This window comes from Nerophis ophidion, linkage group LG05 (genome assembly GCF_033978795.1).
Source record: "Nerophis ophidion isolate RoL-2023_Sa linkage group LG05, RoL_Noph_v1.0, whole genome shotgun sequence".
NCBI lineage: Eukaryota > Metazoa > Chordata > Actinopteri > Syngnathiformes > Syngnathidae > Nerophis > Nerophis ophidion.
In genome coordinates, this window is record NC_084615.1 from 66,514,839 (window position 1) to 66,537,987 (window position 23,149).

Below are 23,149 nucleotides of genomic sequence, written 5' to 3' on the forward strand. Positions count from 1 at the left end.
CTTCACCAGTGGCTTGTCGGGACAGCATACATGGATATTAAAATCTCCAACAATGAGGACACGATCATAGCGGGGCATTATTCCTGCTAAAAAGTCCGAAAAGTCATTGATGAAGTCCTTATTGTATTTGGGCGGGCGGTAAATGACAGTGCACAGAACTGTGTCAGCGTGACACACCTCAAATAAAGTAATTTCAAAGCTGGCCAAAAACTACAAAGGTAAGCATTGCTTACATTTATAGTAATTTTTATAAAGTGTCGCCGTTGCTCCTCCACGGCCTGAGGTACGAAGAGAGTTAAAATAACAACAGTCTGCCGGCAGAAGTTCGGAGAAAACACTGGACTCACCGGCACCGAGCCACGTCTCCGTAATGCAAAGGAAGTCCAGACATACTTGCCAACGTTGAGACCTCCGATTTCGGGAGGTGGGGGGTGGGGAGTGCGTGGTCGGGGGTGGGGGCTTGGTTAAGAGGGGTGGCGTATAATTCAGCAACTCGAGTATTTCATATATATTTCGTATATATATATGTATATATATATATATACATATATATATATATATATATATATATATATATGAAATACTTGACTTTCAGTGAATTCTAGCTATATTATTATTGTCTATTGTGAGCGAACTGTGGTGCTGAATTTCCCCCATGGATCAATAAAGTACTTTCTATTCTATTCTATTCTATTTTATTCTATTCTATTCTATATATATTATTATATCTATAAATAAAAGAAATAGTTTAATTTCCGACGGCACCTATCAAATACACAGTAATAAAAACACAGTTGTTCTACTAACTGTACTGTGCTTGCTTGTTACTTAAAAAAACAACAACACTTACCTTTCACTATTTGAGTAACCTTTATTCTGGCATTTGCATATTGGCGAACGATCTCCAAATCCAGGAACATACTTCACGAATTTGTTGTAGACATCAGCAAATGAGAACGGGATGTTGCTTCCAGCTATCAGCATAGCCATCTTTGTCCCAGCATAAGATACACCATCGGGTCTCCATTTTGCGAAGTGGGCCATAATACTGGGTTGTGAACGATGCTGCGCTGCGGACGCTTTGTGCTTTGCTGACCGTTCATGGCTGAATATCCGTTCGGCCGCCGTGTTCAATGGAGAAGTCTGTTCTACAAAATTTACAGGCTATATACCCCATTCCCCTTCGAACTCTCCTGGATATACTGAAATTCTTGTTTCCAATCGTTCTGGAACTTGCAAGCGTATTTCTTCATTTTGCTCGTCGACGGTGTAATATATTGGGTTGGAGTCAATAACATTGTGACGTGATGAAGTTACATCTCTTTACTGTGGGCTTCAGAACAACAGACTCCCTAATGCATGTTCCTTGACTGCACTTAAATGTAGAATATATTTACATTCTATTCTATGTATAGTAGATGGCAGTATTGCTCTTTTTAAGAGGGTCATAACATTGAGTCAGGTCTGACTCAATGATGGGGGGCGTGGCCTCAAGCTCCGTTTGAATTTTGGGAGATTTTCGGGAGAAAATTTGTCCCGGGAGATTTTCGGGAGAGGCGCTGAATTTCGGAAGTCCCCCGGAAAATCTGGGAGGGTTTGCAAGTATGGCGTGACTCGAAAAAAATCCCTGAGTGGGAACGTTTTGTTCGCCACTGATCTGGCGTTTATGAGACCAATTCTGGCAGGAGATGAGACCGGCGTCGCAGCACACCTGGTATCGCGGCACAGCGACTTTGAATTTGTAGGATTCACCCCACGTTGACGGCACCGAGCTGTACAGGTGCGGCGAGTGCAGGGTCTCTCATCGGGGACAATTTCCGGTACAGGGTAACCCGATGGATCCACAGACGGCCGGAAAGCAACAAGGGAACCGCTTACTCCGTTTCCCGTCCGGGCAGCGCTGGAAGAGCACGCCAACAGTACTCTCCACTTTACCTGCCGGCCACTACTATCTGTGCCGCGGCGACGCTTCCGCGGAAAGCTCAGGGCTGGAAACCGGAAGAGATGAGCTTTTATACCTGACAGCAACGGGGGCACTTCATTCGGACCAACAAAATCAAAAGAAAAAATATAATTGATAGGTGGTCAAAAAACCAACAATTCTTGGCGATCATACACCAGTAGAGACTCGAACTGTTTAGCGCAGCAGGACAAAATCAACAAAAACTGAAAGCAGACTGAGAGCAGTAGACGGCCAGCCACACACGACGGCGCCATCTTCGAAAAAGTGTGGGTATCCTTGTTTAAATATTCCTCTTTCCAGGGCTATTATATTAGCAAAGACATACTGTATCTTGTGTGCCAAATGTTTATACCTAAGTTTAATATTAATAAGCAATCAATAAGGATGGAGAAAAAAGGTTATTTCTCAAGAACAAATAAAGCCAGTGGAAGGTATAGTGAGGGAACTTAACAATATCAAATCCATTTCACGTCGAAGTTTCCTAAAGCACACAGCTGTAAAATGAAAAGTAACAAATAATGAACAGTCATGACAAAATGGTCACTGTGTTAAAACTTGGCTCCACTTGACTTTTGCAATGATTTCATACTTGTTTGCCTCCCATGGGCTTGTGCTCAAAATGACTGCCAGGGTACATGCGGCCCAGCAGTATGAGATGTGTGTGGTCCTTGCGTAAAGTTTTCCAAACATACCTTTTATTTCCTCTGCCAGGATGTTATGTTACTGTTGCCGTTGGTTGCTTAGTTGCAGTAGTGAAGTGAAGTGAATTATATTTATATAGCGCTTTTCTCTAGTGACTCAAAGCGCTTTACATAGTGAAACCCAATATCCAAGTTACATTTAAACCAGTGTGGGTGGCACTGGGAACAGGTGGGTAAAGTGTCTTGCCCAAGGACACAACGGCAGTGACTAGGATGGCGGAAGCGGGAATCGAACCTGCAACTCTCAAGTTGCTGACACGGCCACCCACTACTACTGACCACGCAGTCTGATAGTTTATATATCAATGATGAAATATTAACATTGCAACACATCCCAATACGGCTGGTTTAGTTTACTAAATTACAATTTTAAATTTCCCGCGGAGTTTCTTGTGGAAAACGTCGCGGAATGATGACGCGTGCGTGTGGACGTCTCGAGTTAGAGGGAACATATTAGCACAGCACCACTAATGGCTAAAAGTCGTCTCTTCTCATCGCGCAATTACACAGTATTTTGGACAACTGTGTTGCTGAAGCATTTTTTGGAAATTGCTCAATTAATAATGGAGAAGTCAAAGTAGAAAGATGGAGGTGGGAAGCTTTAGCCTTTAGCCACACAAACACACAATGTTTTCTTGTTTAAAATTCCCGGAGGTGAAGCTTTACTATGGATCAGAGCGGTCAAAGGGAACATGGATCCCGACCACTTGTCAACCGGCAGGTTTCGGTGAAAAAAAATTGTGGTAAAAAGTAGCCTCTTACAGAAAATCAGCGGAACTTCCGTCGTGCTGCTGCTGCCATGATTAATTCCCTCAGAGACTGGCATGAAGACACCCGTGGACACACCCCTCCGGCTATCAGGTACTATTTAACTCACTAAAACACTAGCAACACAATAGAAAGATAAGGGATTTCCCAGAATTATCCTAGTAAATGTCTCTAAAAATATCGCCTTTTTTTTTTTACTTTATTATTTATTTATTTCTAGTCCATCGCTATCAATATCCTCAGCCACAAATATTTCATCTTCGCTCAAATTAATGGGGAAATTGTCGCTTTCTCGGTCCAAACAGCTCTTTTTGTTGGAGGCTCCCATTAAAAACAATGTGAGGATGTGAGGAGCCCTCACACGGGTGACGTCATCGTCTGCTACTTCCGGTAAAGGCAAGGCTTTTTTATTAGCGACCAAAAGTTGCGAACTTTATCATCGATGTTCTCTACTAAATCCTTTCAGCAAAAATATGGCAATATCGCAAAATGATCAAGTATGACACATAGAATGGACCTTCTATCCCCGTTTAAATAAGAAAATCTCATTTCAGTAGGCCTTTAAAGCTAAACTTTGCTGATCTTCCTTTGGACAATTTTTGGTTATCTGTTACCTACGAGTTCCTCATTCCGGCCAACAAAGCCATTTTGACATTGCTCCCGTTTTCAACCACATATCTATGTGAGCTGAGCTTCTCAAGCTTGACTGAGATAATAACTAAAAACAGAGAGAGACTGAGAGATGTTGAGGAAGAGCTTTGTGTGTGTCTTTCCACCATTTCTGCCAGGATATCAATTTTGTGTTCATGGAAACAGGTCCAGGTTTCACACTTGGTAAGTATAAATACATTTACAAACTATATTATTAACTATATGTATTATATACTTTGTTAGGGTGTCATTTTGTCTCATTTTGGTTGGTGGTGTGCCACAGGATTTTTTAAATGTAAAAAGTGTGCCGCGGCTCAAAAAAGGTTGAAAATCACTGAGCTAGGTAACATAAGAACTTCATTACCCAGCATGCCCCAGTAGTGAAGAGCATGTGCAGTAGCCCCCTTTAAGTTGAATGTAGACATGCTGGCAGCGGGATGTTACTGACAAGCACGCTGTGCAGTAAACTTTAAGAACTCAGACGCCATGCCTCATTTGCATCTTTTATGATTAGTCAAGACAACACATATTTGCAAGGCCATTTTCAAGAAGGATATTTAACGAGAAAATAAGTTTTGTGAGACAATGTCGGCCAACCCCGGAAGCTAGCTCAGCTGTCCCGGCGATGAAATGTGAGTTCAGATATTTTATTTCTTTATTTTTTTACGTTTAATATATTTTTGACCTACTCAGCGGCTTTAAGGTTAGAGTGTTCGCCCTGAAGTCAGTAGGTTGTACGTTCAAACCCCGGCCGAGTCATACCAAAGACTATAAAAATGGGACCCGTTACCTCCCTGCTTGAAACTCAGCATTAAGGGTTGGAATTGGGTGTCAAATCACCAAAAATTATTCCCGGGCGCAGCCACCCTTGCTGCTCACTGCTCCCCTCACCTCCCAGGGGGTGATCAAGGGTGATGGGTCAAATGCAGAGAATAATTTTGCCACGCCTAGTGTGTGTGTGTGTGACAATGATTGGTACTTTAGCTTTAACATGTTTTGCAAATTTAATTTTGACAGTACCACATAAGATATATTTTAATTGCTGATGCAAGTTTTTTGATTTTTAAATGCGCCAGAAAATAAGCCGTTATGTACACTGTTGGTGGTGATTTAATGCCCAGTAGTGCATGCATGTGTTCCTGTATAGTATTTCTCCAGCAATGGTCATGTGGTGACATAAATTATGGTATTTCGAGAGGTAATCAGACGTAATTACTGAAGGCTTAGGTGGGAAACGTACAGCCCGCTACTGTTTGAACCCTATGCTTCATACAATGCTGCAACTAATTTTTTGGGGCTCACAAGCTTCACATGCTGCCAATAAATGTATCTTTGTCACGTCAAACCAATGAAATTGCTGAGCGGGTCACGGTGGACCAATGACCTGTTGCCATTAAATCCAATCAGTATTGCATCTGACAGCCTGGACTTGTTTGTGGTGTTTCCTATGTCTAGTGTTGATTTCTGTTTTCGGTGCTCCGTTCCTCTTGTTGTTGTCTCTTGTTGTCAGGAGAGCTGATTGTGCCACTGATCACTACTCAAAGGCCTTTTTTTATGAGCCAGCCTCACTGTGTAGTCGGAGCTGGATTGACGGCAATCGTTAACTGTTTCTCCGTTCACGTTTGATTCCTGTTCATGTTCAATGCTTTGAACCTGCATAGCTAGCCAGCACTTCTCCGCTTCACTAGCCTTTTGGGCTTCAACACGACATATATCTTACCTGCACGCCGTATCCTAACTCTGCATTTTGGGGTCACGTCTACAGCAGCCACGCGGACAGGACGTAACACCCACAATTATTCAGTCAGCCATTTAGCACATTGTGGACTCACCCTCATCATGGAATACAAATTTCTAAAATGCACAAGACACAGCCCCATAGGCGACGGCGAGCTATCCTGCCATTGAAAAAGGAAAGAGCGGGGAGGAGGAGAAGGACGAAGAAAGCAATCAATGACCTCTATAGTAAGCTACTGTATGTTGTGTTACTGGCACTGTCTTTTTTCAGTGTGTTAATATTGTGAATTTCCATGTTTACACTTGTATGATCAATAGATGTACAAAATATAATTCATCCAGATATTATGTGGTATATTCAGGTGCAATCTACAGCCAGGAAATTACGGTAATTACGGTTAGTGACCAAAATAAAAGTGTTTTTCTAAGAAACTTTCAGAAAATTGCCGAAACGTAGCGTTATTGTTGTGTTTGCAATAATAATAATTTCCAATATTATTCACGTGTTACGAGTCTCAACTTCTGTGTGTGTGTATGCCAGCGGGCCAGCCTCCACCCACAGAGAGAAAGAGTGGATTACTGACAAGAGGCTTCACTCTGTTTCTTTCCTTCTGCTATAAATAGCTCAAAAAGCTATGGACGGAAACGTCAGTAATGGGATAAAAAAACAGTCATTCCATTTTATGGCTTAGCTTGATTCAGGACTTTGTTATATTTGAAGGAAGAGCTGGGAGCTTTTGTGTTCCGGCAATGTTTTGATGAAAAAGTTTCACTGTCTTATCAATGCGTAACACAGCAAGTCAACCTCAGTCAAAATAAGGAGGAAGCAATAACACATGTTTGTCTACTTTCATAGTTAGAAACGTGCATGTGTGAGGAAGGAAAGCATCATTCTGCTGACAGTTTGTTTTTAACTCCAACTTAAAGGGGCTGTTTGCAACATCTACACGTCTAGAGGGCGCCAACTTTCCAATTTATTTTACACAGTACGTCCCGCCCTCCCAAAGCTTCCTTTACGTGATGATGTAATTACGTACGTACGTAAGACATGCACGTGGATTGGTTTTAGGTGTTGTTAGCTAATAATAGCAATTTGGATCGTTTGCGTTAGCTGTCATTGAATGTATCATAACAGATCATAACAACTACATGATTGCAAATAGTTTGTTTCTTCTCTTGGACTGATTTTGTATGTGTGCACATGCTCCCTGCGCGTATGTGTTGACGAGACCGGGTGAATCATTTAATAATTTAATCATTTAATCCGGGCCGATAAAAAAAAAATATTACATAAACTTTGTAATTGTGAAAACATAGACACTTGTCCAACAAGTGTGTTCTGCAAAACTACTAGTGGTAACATAAGGGAGCCGGTAGTTTCCTTGTTATCATTTTTACTTTAAAAAAATGTTACTGAGAGATAGGGTTGTCCTAATACCAATAATTTAGTACCGGTACCAAAATGCATATCAATGCTTTTCGAAACTTTTCCAAAATAAAGGGAACTAAGAAAAATTTCAATATTGTCTTTTCTTTAACAGAATACCTTCCACTACATTAAACACTCACAGTCAAAGAACAATTTCACAAGGTTAAAATAATAATAACAATAATAATAACAAATGTTATTTATCAAGCGCCTTTCTGGGCACTCAAGGACACCGTACAAAATCAAAACAATAAAATCAAACCGGATAAAAACAACAATAACAACAACAACAACGTTAGTGAAGAAAAGATGATTACAATGAATAAGCAGTCCGGAATAGGTGACATTTGAGTCTTGACTTGAAGAGGGGTATTGAGTCCAAGTTACGAAGGTCTGGTGGCAAAGAGTTCCAAAGATGTGGGGCAGAGCGGCTGACAGCTCGGGCACCCATGGTGGAAAGTTTAAATAAAGGGACAGTGAGATGGATGGATGAAGGGGATCTTAGGGAACGTCAGGGCGTGGCGACATGGATCAGGTCAGAGAGATATGATGGAGAGAGGTTATGGATGGCTTTGAAAGTGAGGAAAATTATTTTAAATTGGATATGATGTTTGATGCCAGTGGAGTTGCTGCAGAACAGGGGTGATGTGCTGAATTGAAAGGGTTCTGGTGATTATCCGGGCTGCAAAGTTCTGGAGAAGCTGAAGTTTTTGAAGTGACTTGTGAGGGAGACCAAAAATGCAATAATGGGAGGATGGGGAGACAGAGGAATTGCAAAGAGTAACGCACAAACTCTTATTTTGGCTAGAATGTTTTTTGTACCTACAAGTAGGATTTCAGTTTTATTACTATTAAGTTGAAGGAAATTGGATGAGAACCACTGCATGAGTTCACTGAGGCAGTCGCTAAGGGAGGAAGGAGGAAGAGAGGCAGTTGGTTTGGTTGAGATGTAGAGCTGGGTGTCATCCGCATAACAGTGAAAATGTGTTTTAAATTCATGGAAAATATTGCCAAGGGGAAGAATGTAAATGATAAAAAGCAGGGGACCGAGAACAGAGCCCTGGGGGACACCAGAGGAACCGGGAGACGGAGGGGATTTAAATGAACGGAGTTGAAAAAACTGAGTGCGGTAGGAGAGATATGATCTAAACCAGTGAAGGGGTGTGCTTGTGATGCCAATACTCTGCAATCTAAGGAAGAGGACAGTGTGTGAAATGGTGTCAAAGACTGCAGTGAGATCTAAGAGGATTAGGATAGTGAGAAGACCGGAATCAGCTGCCAGGAGGAGATTGGTTGTGATTTTTACCAGTGCTGTTTCAGTGCTGTGCAGGGGGCGGAAACCAGACTGGAAATGTTCATATAGGTTATGTAACTGTAGGTGGGAGTGAAGTTGGGAAGAGATGTTTTTTTCAAGGATTTTTGAGATGAATGGCAGATTTGAAATTGGACGAAAATTATTAAAATTATTTGGATCTGAGCCTGTTTTTTTCAAAATTGGTGTTATGGCTGCTGTTTTGAAAGCAGAGGGAACAATTCCAGTAGTGAAAGAAGAATGGATGATATTGGTGATGAGATGGATCAGTGAGGCGAGGCAGACTTTCACCAAAAATGTAGGGAGGGGATCTAAAAGACAGGTGGATGGCTAGGATCCACATATAAGTGCAGTGATGTCCAACTGAGACGGCAGTGAAAAACTAGAAAATGAATGGATGAGGGAGGCAGGGCGGGTGAACTGGGGTTGAGGAGAAGAAGAAGGAAGTTGTTGGTGAATCTGGGTGAATTTGGAAATAAAAAATTGCATAATGGAACAACAAAATGGAAGTTGAGGCCATATGAGAGGGAAGTGAGTGCGGAGGATTAGAAATGTTGCCAAGAATAGAAAAAAGTGTCTTGGAGTTGCCTTCATTACAACTTATTAAAGTTGTGTAGTAGGATGATTTGTTGTTGTTTAGGTAGTCTTTGTAATGTTGAAGGTGTTGGATGTACATGTCCTTGTGTACAGTGTAAACAGTTTTTCTGTAAAGACGTTCAAGTTGGCGTCTCTTTGTTTTTAACTTGCGGAGTGTGGAAGTAAACCAGGGTGCAGAGTTGGTGAAAAAGATGCTTATGATTTTTTCTGGAGCCAGCATATCCAGTAGATGATGAAGATTATTGTTGTAGTAGGTGATCAGTTCATCGGGAGAGGAAAGAGAGTCACTGTTCAAGTTTCAATTTCAATTTTATTCACAATACCATAAAACAATTACAATAGTGGTCGTGGAACTGAGGACCAGCTCTATACTCTCGGCAGGGTTCCTGAGGGTGCATGGGAGTTTGCCCAACCAGTCTACATGTGCTTTGTGGACTTGGAGAAGGCATTCGACCGTGTCCCTCGGGAAGTCCTGTGGGGAGTGCTCGGAGAGTATGGGGTATCGGACTGTCTTATTGTGGCGGTCCGTTCCCTGTACGATCAGTGCCAGAGCTTGGTCCGCATTGCCGGCAGTTAGTCGAACACATTTCCAGTGAGGGTTGGACTCCGCCAAGGCTGTCCTTTGTCACCGATTCTGTTCATAACTTTTATGGACAGAATTTCTAAGCGCAGTCAAGGCGTTAAGGGGTTCCGGTTTGGTGGCCACGGGATTAGGTCTCTGCTTTTTGCAGATGATGTGGTCCTGATGGCTTCATCTGACCGGGATCTTCAGCTCTCGCTGGATCGGTTCGCAGCCGAGTGTGAAGCGACCGGAATGAGAATCAGCACCTCCAAGTCGGAGTCCATGGTTCTCGCCCGGAAAAGGGTGGAATGCCATCTCCGGGTTGGGGAGGAGACCCTGCCCCAAGTGGAGGAGTTCAAATACCTAGGGGGGTCTTGTTCACGAGTGAGGGAAGAGTGGATCGTGAGATCGAAAGGCGGATCGGTGCGGCGTCTTCAGTAATGCGGACGTTGTACCGATCCGTTGTGGTGAAGAAGTAGCTGAGCCGGAAGGCAAAGCTCTCAATTTACCGGTCGATCTACGTTCCCATCCTCACCTATGGTCATGAGCTTTGGGTCATGACCGAAAGGATAAAATCGCGGGTACAAGCGGCCGAAATGAGTTTCCTCCGCCGTGTGGCGGGGCTCTCCCTTAGAGATAGGGTGAGAAGCTCTGCCATCCGGGAGGGACTCAAAGTAAAGCCGCTGCTCCTTCACATCGAGAGGAGCTAGATGAGGTGGTTCGGGCATCTGGTCAGGATGCCACCCGAACGCCTCCCTAGGGAGGTGTTTAGGGCACGTCCAACTGGTAGGAGGCCACGGGGAAGACCCAGGACATGTTGGGAAGACTATGTCTCCCGGCTGGCCTGGGAACGCCTCGGGATCCCCCGGGAAGAGCTAGACGAGGTGGCTGGGGAAAAGGAAGTCTGGGTTTCCCTGCTTAGGCTGTTGCCCCCGCGACTCGACCTCGGAAGATGATGGATGGATGGATGGTACGTGAAAGGGTCCCCCAAATAAGCTAGAAGAAGCTTTTGACAGGGGGTCCAAAGGACAGTATATACATGGAAAGATGAAACATGGCAGCAAGCACAACAACAAAAAACAAAAACAAAACAACGCTATATGATAAACACAAGATAACAGTACTAAAGCAAGCATAAACATACATACATACATTCATTCAACCATGCAAAACCCAACAGCAGTCTGCCCCACATGAGACATTAAAGATAGGTGGTTAATAGGTAAGTTTTCAGTTTCTTTTTGAAGTTGGAGAATGGATACAGCATCTTGAGGCTCTCATTAAGCTGGTTCCAAATCTTTGGTCCCCTGCATACGACACTGTGAGCGGTAAAAGCCAGTAAACGATGTTTACCTGTTGTGAAGTGTATTTATATAGCGCTTTTCTCTAGTGACTCAAAGCGCTTTACCTAGTGAAACCCAATATCTATGTTACATTTAAACCAGTGTGGGTGGCACTGGGAGCAGGTGGGTAAAGTGTCTTGCCCAAGGACACAACGGCAGTGACTAGGATGGCGTAAGCGGGAATCGAAACTGCAACCCTCAAGTTGCTGGCACGGCCACTCTACCAAACGAGCTATACCGCCCCGTTATCAGATCTAAGTTACGAGTGTTGTGGGCATGCTGGGGATGGTAGATAGGGACCAAGCTACAGAGCCTAAGATTCAGCCTGTAAATGACTTGATAGGTTAAACAAGCATTTTGATAAATATTGAACTCTGTCAGTCTTAAGAGATGATGTTTATGAAATAGATGACGAGTGGGGGCGTTAAACTTGGACCATGACAGGGCCCGTATGATTTTCTTTTGCATGGATTCTAATTTGAGAAGGTAGGTAGGGGAGGTGTTACACCAGATGATATTACAGTAGTTTAGATGTGGTTCAAAGAGAGTTTTGTACAAGGTAAGTGGAGCATAAAGAGGAAGATAATGGCGAAGGTTAAAGAACAGGCCGACATATTTGGATAATTTGATTAACAGATGGCTAATGTGACTTTTGAAATTGAGGTATTCGTCAATGATGACCCCCAGGAATTTTGTGGAGTATACTCTCTGTATTTCCTTCCCATTGATGTTGATATGGCAGTGCTCAGTATTTGTCCGGTTTTTATTAGAAAGAAATAGAATGAAATTTGTTTTATTTACATTAAGTGAGAGCTTAATGAATCCACTTTCACAAGTTCTGAATTGACAGTTTCTTGTAGATCGTGTAGGCTCCTGTGTGAGGTAAACCAATTTGTATCATCAGCAAAAATTATTTTATGAAAAGTTCCGGAGGAGTTGACAAAATCATTTATATATAGGATAAAAAGTGTGTGCGTTTTGACACACTCAACATCCTGCGGTTTGTAGTCACGGCCGTAAAGCGGAACTCAGACGATAGAGCTTAACCTATTGTTAATATAACAATCTACAAAGTTAATATAGTTGGCTTCTCTTTCTTCCCCGCCATGTATCTGCTTTCTTTTGTATTTCAAGTTATCATTACATATATGAATTGTTGCATTTAAACAATTGTATTGTAGATAAAAGAGTTAATTATTGTAATTATTCATTACCAATAGTGCTATTTCTATTGGTAATTGTATTGCTCCATTTGTAGTGTAATAATCTTCATTGTCATTTCTGTATGATTATTTATTTCACTAACTGCTTCTTTGCTATCACTTTTATCATCATATATGTGGATATCCTATTTGCTGATGTTGTTCTATTGTTGTTTTTGTTATAGTTGTGCTTGCTGTTGTTGTTGCCTCTCTATCTTACCCCCGTAATTTCCCCCTCTGTCTTCCATTTTTAGACTTTCTATCCCCTCCTGTTCCGGCCCGGCGGCACCAAATAATAATATGAAGTCAAATACAAATAAGGCAACAAGAACAGTATTCCACACTTCTCTTTTGTAAGGTATATTTGTACAGCAAATATGGACATCTACATCAACAATATGATTTGCCTGAGTAGCTGGATAGGACAAAAAAAAAAGATGATAGAGCGGTACTGGTCTTTTTCAAAGATGGTATAGTACCGATTTCAATTGATTAGTACAGCTATACTTTATTAGGACCGGTATACCGTACAACCCTACTGTGAGGAAGTTGCAATTGCACCTTTAATAGCAATCAATCAATCAATCAATGTCTATTTATATAGCCCCAAATCACAAATGTCTCAAAGGACTGCACAAATCATTACGACTACAACATCCTCGGAAGAACCCACAAAAGGGCAAGGAAAACTCACACCCAGTGGGCAGGGAGAATTCACATCTAGTGGGACGCCAGTGACAATGCTGACTATGAGAAACCTTGGAGAGGACCTCAGATGTGGGCAACCCCCCCCCCCCTTTAGGGGACCGAAAGCAATGGATGTCGAGCGGGTCTAACATGATACTGTGAAAGTTCAATCCATAGTGGCTCCAACACAGCCGCGAGAGTTCAGTTCAAGCGGATCCAAGACAGCAGCGAGAGTCCCGTCCACAGGAGACCATCTCAAGCGGAGGCGGATCAGCAGCGTAGAGATGTACCCAACCGATACAGGCGAGCGGACCATCCTGGGTCCCGATGAGCGGTCCATCCTGGATCTCGACTCTGGACAGCCAGTACTTCATCCATGGTCATCGGACCGGACCCCCTCCACAAGGGAGGGGGGGGACATAGGAGAAAAATATGTCTCCATAACTTGAAATTTGTCTAGCATCACATTAAAATCAACCATTCAATCGTTCTTCTTATTTTAACTGTTGTTATGAAAACCCACAGAAACACTTTCAGCTCCCAGTAAAATGAGCCTTTGAGTAAGAATCGCATCTGGACCACAGGAAGAATAGTCTACACTGCGGTGTAGACTAATGGGGATCCTTAATAAACTAAACTAAACAAATACTATGTGCTGTGCTATTCAAAGTGTATCTACTTTTAAACTGTAATTGGAAATGTGCCATTTTTCTGTCGTGATCTTCTTTTTTATTGTGTTACGGGTAAATACATCATTCATACGATACTGTCAGCAAATTAGGCTGACAAAAAGTGCTGATCAAATGTAAAACAATTTGAGCGCTGCTTTTTCCTCTCCATCAATCCCGTTTTATTCTCACACTGAGCAGCAGTTATCTTTGCCTGTCTACTGTAAGAGGCACACAATAACAACAAGCACGCGCCCTTTTTGTTTGTGTGCGTTGTAAATGTGTGTCTGCCCCTGCCTGCCTCACAATCCAGATGTGGCCAGATAGAAAGGGGTGCAAGTTCGACAACTGCAAATTGAATTCTGCCCAAACCTGACAGTGATGAAGTGCCGTTCCCCGCAGACGTGATTGTCGTTATCTTCACTGGTGTCCAGGAGTATTACGGCTCCACGGGCCTCATCCTCACAGCCAGCCAGCTCATCCATAAATGACAGCGTTGGAAAATCAAATTACAACATACATGTTTTAGCAGCATGAGATACTGGTGAGAGGCTTGGGTCTGCGTGTTTCCATCTTTCTCACAGCATGTTTTTCTACTTCTTCACTCTTCTTTTGTAAGTCCAAATTTCCTTAGCCCTCAGGCCAGCTTTCAATATTAGGATGCAGTGCAGTGAATTGATCCAGGTTCATGGGCGCAAGCTTTTAGGATTATGGCGGTTATAAAACAAAGTTTGGCTTTTCTTGTATTTCTCCTCAGGCATCTACCGGAACTCAATGTTGCACCGTGGCTCTTTACTGATTTGAAAAGAAGAAAAACACTGGGCAGGATAGAGAAGAGGACGATATAGAAGAGGGAGAGGTTACATGGGGAGGCATGACTACCTCAGTAGAGCAACCTTTCGCCAACAAAGAAACAACATCCCCGTTACTTATGGGTAAAGCACTCCAAAGAAAAGAGGTATGCAGGGTACAGTAGGTCCTGGAGAGAGGGATGAAAAGCAGAGGTGGGTAAGTGGCAAACCGAATCAGGAAAAACATCTCTGACAAAGAGTATGTTGAAAAGCAGCGCAGAATCCCCTCCAGGCGTGCTGAAAATAAGACAGCAGAGGACACATTTTTATACCTGCTACTCGAACAAACGCTTGAAAAGTGTAAAAATACATCAGAACCGATGCTTTCTGACGTCAGTGAAACAAATAGAACACATGGTCCTACATCAGATTTTATGGATTTTTTGTACTTTGTAAACACTTCAAATTTGAAGAGTTTCTTGAAATGGATCATATTAGTACATTGTTTGATTGCTTTGCTTAATCCATTCCATAATTTAATTCCACATACTGATATACTGAAGGTCTTAAGTGTTGTACATGCGTACAAATGTTTTAAATTACATTTTTCTCTAAGATTATATTCCTCCTCTTTTGTTGAGAATTGTTGTATATTCTTGGGAAGTAAGTAATAGTTTGCTTTGTGTATAATTTTAGCTGTTTGCAATTTCACTATGTCGTGGAATTTCAGTATCTTTGATTCAATAAGTAAAGGGTTTGTATGTTCTCTATATCCAATATTATGTATTATTCTATTACCCACTATTAACCACTAATATCACGGTCAAAATGAAAGCTTGTTCCCATAGGCACCATAAACTGTTAATAATGTTTAGACAAAAGTGTATATTATATATACTATTATATATATGGTATTTATATAGGTGTGTGTGTGTGTGTGTGTGTGTGCGTGTGTGTGTGTGTGTGTGCGTGTGCGTGTGCGTGTGTGAGTGTGTGTGTGTGTGTGTGTGTGTGTGTGTGTGTGTGTGTGTGTGTGTGTGTGTGTGTGTGTGTGTGCGTGTGTGTGTGTGTGTGTGTGTGTGTGTGTGTGTGTGTGATGGATATGTGTGTATTTTGGGTATATGCATGTGTATATATGTATATATATATAAATTGTATATATGTTTGTGTGTATATGTGTGTGTACATATGTATATATGTAAGTGTGTGTGAATTTAAATGTATTATATATAGACAATATATAGCAGCAACCACTGAATTGAATTATATTATATAAATTATTGTATTATATATTATATATATATATATTGTATATGTATGGGGGTGGGACCTAATAAGTTTACTTCTTCCCACTCCCTTTTGAGCCAATCTTGACATCTACAAAAGATTAGTCTCATGTAATGTTTTCAATGTAGGTGTAAGAATAATGTATCTATATATTTATTTTGTATTTTATGTCATTCTCTTGTTTTGTTTGCATGGCTCAAAATAAACCATTCATTCATTCATTCATTCGTTCATTCATTCATTCATTCTAAGTGATCTTTTTTGTAACACTGTTAGTGAATGAAGTGTACTTTTGTAATTATTTCCCCATATTTCTACACTGTAACTCAGATATGGTAACACTAGTGAGCAGTAGAGAATATGAAGTGATTTTTGGTCTAGAACATATAAGGCTTTATTCATTATTGACGTGTTTCTTGCTACTTTGTTGTATATTTTTTACATGAGATTTCCAGTTCAATTTATCATCAATCATTATACCTAAAAATATGGTTTCATTTACTCTTTCGATTTCTATTCCGTCTATTTATATTTGTGTTTGACTTTCTCTTCTACTGCTACCAAATAGCATTATTTTAGTTTTACTGAGATTCAATGATAGTCTGTTTTTGTCAAACCATTTTTTTAATTTGTTAATTTCTTCTGTTATTATTTGTATTATCTTCTGTGTGTTCTCTCCTGAACAAAACGCTGTTGTATCATCCGCAAATAATACTAACTTTAAATCTCTTGTAACTCTACAAATGTCATTTATATAGAGATTGAATAATTTAGGTCCTTAGTATTGATCCCTGAGGTACACCTCAGGATATATTTAGCATTGTAGAAGTGTGTTCGCCTAGCTTCACATATTTTTTCCTGTTCGTTAGATAACCAGTAGAAAATATGTTTCCTTTCAAGCCAGTAATCGTATGGTTTTATTGCACCAAGGCCTTCAGCTTCATGTACAACTCAGGGACAAAATATGTTATTTTTGTTTGTTATTTCCAGATCAAGTCAACAAATTGCATTCTAGTCTAATATATATCTTAAATGAAGTCACCGGTAACCTACAATTTGATCATGCAACTAAACACTAACACAATCAGGATGTGGAAACATTCCTAAAGTAAAAGTTATCCAAGATTGTCTGATCCTATGTCTGAAATGGAGGCATTTATTTTCTATGAACAGTTTATTTCTCTTGTATATTTATTCGCATTTTTCAGTGAACAGACATTGAAACCTTTTGTCCACCAGTGACGTTCATCAGCATTAATACAGGTTGCTTATTCTCCCATTTGCTCAAGTGAAAAAAGAAGTGCAAACCTGCGGATTCTTGCTGCACAGCATTCTCTCCCTTGACTTAAAGGAGAACCGCACTTTTTGTTGGGAATATTGCCTATCGTTCACGATCATCATGAGAGACAATAAGACGAAAGGTAAAAATCGACTTGCTCTTTATGACTTGTAATGCGGCTAATTGAAAAAAATCAATTCTACCACGAAATCACTTTAAAAAGGCATTTAAAAACCATCAACAATACTTAATTTATGTCCATAACCTGTATAATAAACAAACTGTAGCGACATTGTTATTGTACGAGAGAGCACTGAGGAACTTGTTTTTTCTAGCATACTAACACATTAGCGTGCTACGGTATTAGCCTTAGAAGCTAACTACAGCAAGGGATAAGCTAGCTTCTACGTCAGCATGAAACACGTTTGAGTTTGTGATGCACAATACTGCGATACGACACCAATCTGTAATGACTGAAAAACATTAACAATCATATTACAGTATCTGTAAAGTGTGAGCCTACATTTCACGTGTTGTTTGTACACTGCTAGCCGGACAGCATATGCTGTCTGTCATGATCCACACATGACGTGCTGCTTGTATTATGATCAATATAAAGTGTGACTTACTCGATGAACAGTTAGTTGTCTATTTGGTCCAGCTGGCCAGAGACGTTTTTTCCAGTAAATTATGGCTAAGCATTCCATTTATGTCGAAATAGCTGGTCTTTAAGTTCCACATTTTGCATCTTCGATTCACTTTGACCTCACTCTGTTGGCTTCCGTCTGCGTCAACGTCTCACTCGTCTCTTGTTCCGGCTTCTAGAAGCAGTTGTTCGTCCTACATGAATTCAGATTAAAAAAGATAAGGTTGTGAATCCTAATTTGTCCAAAATATAGTTGTGTTTATTTTTTGCTTCCAAGTCTGCCATGATTAGAAAACACTCGAGCGTTTGTATCCGGCAGGGGTTGTTCCCAGAAGTCAGACGGGTGCTGCTATGGAAACCGAAATAAATGCGCCAAAGAATGATTAAAATGACCAAAAATACATTTAACCCTTTGATGCATAACATGGGTCAAATGTGACCCAACCAAGTTTTTATTATCTGTTTATTTGCAATAATTGAATGTAATCTTTCAGTATTCCAGGTATTCCTCAATTAACTTGTTTTTGGTCATTAAACATTGTTATTTTATTCTTTCTCTTCATACTTTTTGAATAAAAATGATTTTTGTACTACTACCCTTCCAATGCACAACATGGGTCAAAAATGACCCACATCTATTTTCTATGTTATTTCATGTTGGCCTGAGCGTTGCTTTGCTATATATTTCAAATAAATGTATTTTATCGTTTACTATCACATATATTCAGTAAATATCATGTTTTTGTTCAGCTAAAATCATAATTTAGGGTTAAGGTTAGGTCGCAACATCACAATGAACAACTTCTTCACCAGTGTCCTTCTGGCTGAGAAGCTCCTCGAGAAGAACCTGACTACTGTTGGGACTCTTCGCCAGAACAAACCAGACATACCACCTATGATAGAGCCATGCATTGGATTTAATGGCAACATGACCATGGTGAGCTATGTGCAGAAGAAAGGAAAGGCTGTTGTCCTTCTGAGCACAATGCATGATGACAATGCAGTGGATGACAGTCAGAAGAAGAAACCAGAAGTGATACTGTACTACAACAGAACAAAAGAGGAGTGGACACAACAGATCAGATGGTTGGCACCTACACATGCAAGCGGAGAACACGGAGGTGGCCCATGGTGCTCTGGTACAATATGCTGGATATTGCCACCCTCAATGCTTACACCAACTTCACTACAGAACACCCTGGTTACAAGGGTGGTGTCACCAATGCATTCATCAAGGAGCTGGGCAAAGAGCTGGTCATGCCACATATGAAGAGGCGCATGGAGGGCACACCCAGACTCCAAAAGCATATCATAGAGGCAATGGGAAGATGCGGGATAGAAAGACAAACCATAGTCACCACCCAACCAGAAGAGGACATAAGACAGAATAGCACAGTGAAGAGGAAGAGGTGTGCGATCTGCTCATCTGCCAAAGACAGAAAAGTCAGCTGGTGTTGGCAGTGCAAGAAGCCTGTGTGCAAGGAGCACAAACGCACAGTGGTAATGTGTGCTACATGTGAGGAATCTGATAACTAACTATCCATCCATCCATCCATTTTCTACAGCTTATTCCCTTTTGGGGTGGCGGGGGGCGCTGGCGCCTATCTCAGCTACAATCAGGCGGAAGGCGGGGTACACTATGGACAAGTCGCCACCTCATCGCAGGGCCAACACAGATAGACAGACAACATTCACACTCACATTCACACACTAGGGCCCATTTAGTGTTGCCAATCAACCTATCCCCAGGTGCATGTTTTTGGACAACTAACTAATAAAGAATAAAAGAATGATAAGAACTGAATTGACAATTTTATTTTACATCGGTCTAATTCACAAGTTTATTTTTGTTACTGCCAGATGTTTGCCAAAATGACAAATAACCAGGTTTCAAATAATAAAAGTATGATTGTTTGGCCCGAATCATATCTAAAATAAGTATTTGAAGTAAAATATTATTGTAATATGCCTTCATCCATTTTTGACCCATGTGTGTAAACTTGATGTAGTTTTACAAAAAATACTTTTGTTCATAAAGTATGGTAGGAAAAATATAAATAATGATTTGTGGTAATCAAAAACAAGAATTTTAAAGAATACTTGAATGATTAAATTATAAAATACATTGATTTCAAAAGATACAGCAAAGAGACACTCAGGCAGCATGAAATAACATGGGAAATTGATGCGGGTCATTTTTGACCCATGTTGTGCATTAAAAGGGGCGTGCATATGTTATGCATCAAAGGGTTAAAAAACTAGTGAGCATCCTGGATGATGCCAGTCACCCTCTGCAGAGGGTGATCAGTAGCCAGAGGAGCTTGTTCAGTGCTACACTGCCTCATCCCAAGTGCAGGACTAGTAGACTCAAAAACTCCTTTGTCCCACACAGGTGCTAGGATGACAGGGGATGCAAAATAATAACAGTGTAATACTTTTTCATGACATGGTCACTACTGCCTAGATTCTCTTGATTTATTATTTTTTTACTGCTATATTTTTATTCTCATTGTTGCTTTTTTTTTGTATTCTTATTGTACAAACCCCGTTTCCATATGAGTTGTGAAATTGTGTTAGATGTAAATACAAACAGAATACAATGATTTGCAAATCATTTTCAACTCATATTCAGTTGAATATGCTACAAAGACAACCTATTTGATGTTCAAACTGATAAACATTTTTTTGTGTGCAAATAATCATTAACATTAGAATTTGATGCCAGCAACACGTGACAAAGAAGTTGGGAAAGGTGGCATTAAATACTGAGAAATTTTTATCAATCACTTATTTGGAACATCCCACAGGTGTGCAGGCTAATTGGAACAGGTGTGTGTCATGATTGGGTATAAAAGCAGCTTCCATGAAATGTTAAGTAATTCACAAACAAGGATGGGGCGAGGGTCACCAATTTGTAAGCAAACTGTCGAACAGTTTTAGAACAACATTTCTCAAGGAGCTATTGCAAGAAATTTAGGGATTTTACCATCTACGGTCCGTAAAATCATCAAAAGGTTCAGAGAATCTGGAAAAATCACTGCACGTAATCGATGATATTACGGACCGTTGACCCCTCAGGCAGTACTGCATCAAAAACAGACATCAGTGTGTAAAGGATATCACCACATGGGCTCAGGAACACTTCTTAAAACCACTGTCAGTAACTACAAATGGTTGCTACATCTGTAAGTGCAAGTTAAAAATCTGCTTTGCAAAGCAAAACCCATTTATCAACAACACCAAGGAACACCGCTGGCTTCGCTGGGCCCGAGCTCATCCAAGATGGACTGATGCAAAGTGGAAAAGTATTCTTTGGACTGGCGAGTCCACATTTCAGATTATATTTGGAAACTGTGGACGTGGTGTCCTCCGGAACAAAGACGAAAATAACCATCCGGATTGTTATAGGCGCAAAGTTCAAAAGCCAGCATCAGTGATGGTATGGGGGTGTATTAGTGCCCAAGGCATGGGTAACTTGCACATCTGTGAAGGCACCATTAATGTTGAATGGTCCATACAGGTTTTGGAGCAACATGTGTTGTCATCCAAGCAACGTTATCATGGACCCTCCTGCTTATTTTAGCAAGGCAATGCCAAGCCATGTGTTACAACAGCATGGTTTCATAGAAAAAGAGTGCGGGTACTTTCCTGGCCCGCCTGCAGTCCAGACTTGTCCCCCATCGAAAATGTGTGGCGCATTATGAAGCGTAAAATACGACAGCGGAGACTGTTGAACGACTAAAGCGCTACATAAAACAAGAATGGGAAATAATTCCACTTTCAAAGCTTCAACAATTAGTTTACTCAGTTCCCAAACGTTAATTGAGTGTTGTTAAAAGGAAATGTGATGTAACACAGTGGTGAACCTGGCCTTTCCCAACTACTTTGGCACGTGTTGCAGCTATCAAATTCCAAGTAAATTATTATTTCCAAAAAATAATTTAGTTCATGAGTTTGAACATCAAATATCTTGTCTTTGTAGTGCCTTCAACTGAATATGGGTTGAAAAGGATTTGCAAATCATTGTATTTCGTTTATATTTACGTCTAACAAATCCCAACTCATATGGAAACGGGGTTTGTAATATCTTCCTAATTTGTTTCCAGTTATACCCCCAATTTTTAATTTTTACTTTTAAAATTCGATCTGAACTCTTAAAATATTCTAACTGAACAAAATGCTCCCAAAGCTGACCAACACGCCGGATTGTAGTCAGCTGGAGGCGTGTCTTGATGAAATTAAACAATGGATGTCTGCTAACTTTTTGCAACTCAACGCCAAAAAAACGGAAATGCTGATTATCGGTCCTGCTAAACACCGACCTCTATTTAATAATACAACTTTAACATTTGACAACCAAAAAAATTAAACAAGGCGACTCGGTAAAGAATCTGGGTATTATCCGGGCGGCATAGCTCGGTTGGTAGAGAGGCCGTGCCAGCAACTTGAGGGTTGCAGGTTCGATTCCCGCTTCCGCCATCCTAGTCACTGCCGTTGTGTCCTTGGGCAAGACACTTTACCCACCTGCTCCCAGTGCCACCCACACTGGTTTAAATGTAACTTAGATATTGGGTTTCACTATGTAAAGCGCTTTGAGTCACTAGAGAAAAGCGCTATATAAATATAATTCAGTTCAATTCAGTTCAGACCCAACTCTCTCATTTGAGTCACACATTAGGAATGTTACTAAAACGGCCTTCTTTCATCTCCGTAATATCGCTAAAATTCGCTCCATTTTGTCAACTAGTGACGCCGAGATTATTATCCATGCATTGTTACTTCTTGTCTCGATTACTGTAATGTATTATTTTCGGGTCTCCCCATGTCTAGCATTAAAAGATTACAGTTACTACAAAATGCGGCTGCTAGACTTTTGACAAGAACAAGAAAGTTTGATCACATTACGCCTGTACTGGCTCACCTGCACTGGCTTTCTGTGCACTTAAGATGTAACTTTAAGGTTTTACTTCTTACATACAAAATACTACACGGTCTAGCTCCAGCCTATCTTGCCGTTTGTATTGTACCATATGTCCCGGCAAGAAATCTGCCGTTAATGACTCCCAGAGCCCAAAAAAAGTCTGCGGGCTATAAAATGTTTTCCATTCGGGCTCCAGTACTCTGGAATGCCCTCCCGGTAACAGTTTGAGATGCTACCTCAGTAGAAGTATTTAAATCTCATCTTAAAACTCATTTGTATACTCTAGCCTTTAAATAGACCCCCTTTTTAGACCAGTTGATCTGCCGTTTCTTCTCTTTTTTTCTTCTGTCCCCCGCTCCCATGTGGAGGGGTTCTGGTCCGGTGGCCATGGATGAAGTACTGGCTGTCCAGAGTCGGGACCCAGGATGGACCGCTCGTCCAGAGTCGGGACACAGGATGGACCGCTCGCCTGTGTATCGGCTGGGGACATCTCCGCCTCCGACTTCGCTTGGGATTGTTTCCTGTTGGTTCCACTTTGGACGGGATTCTCGCTACTATATTGTATCCACGTTGGATTGGACTCTCACGGTTATGTTAGATCCACT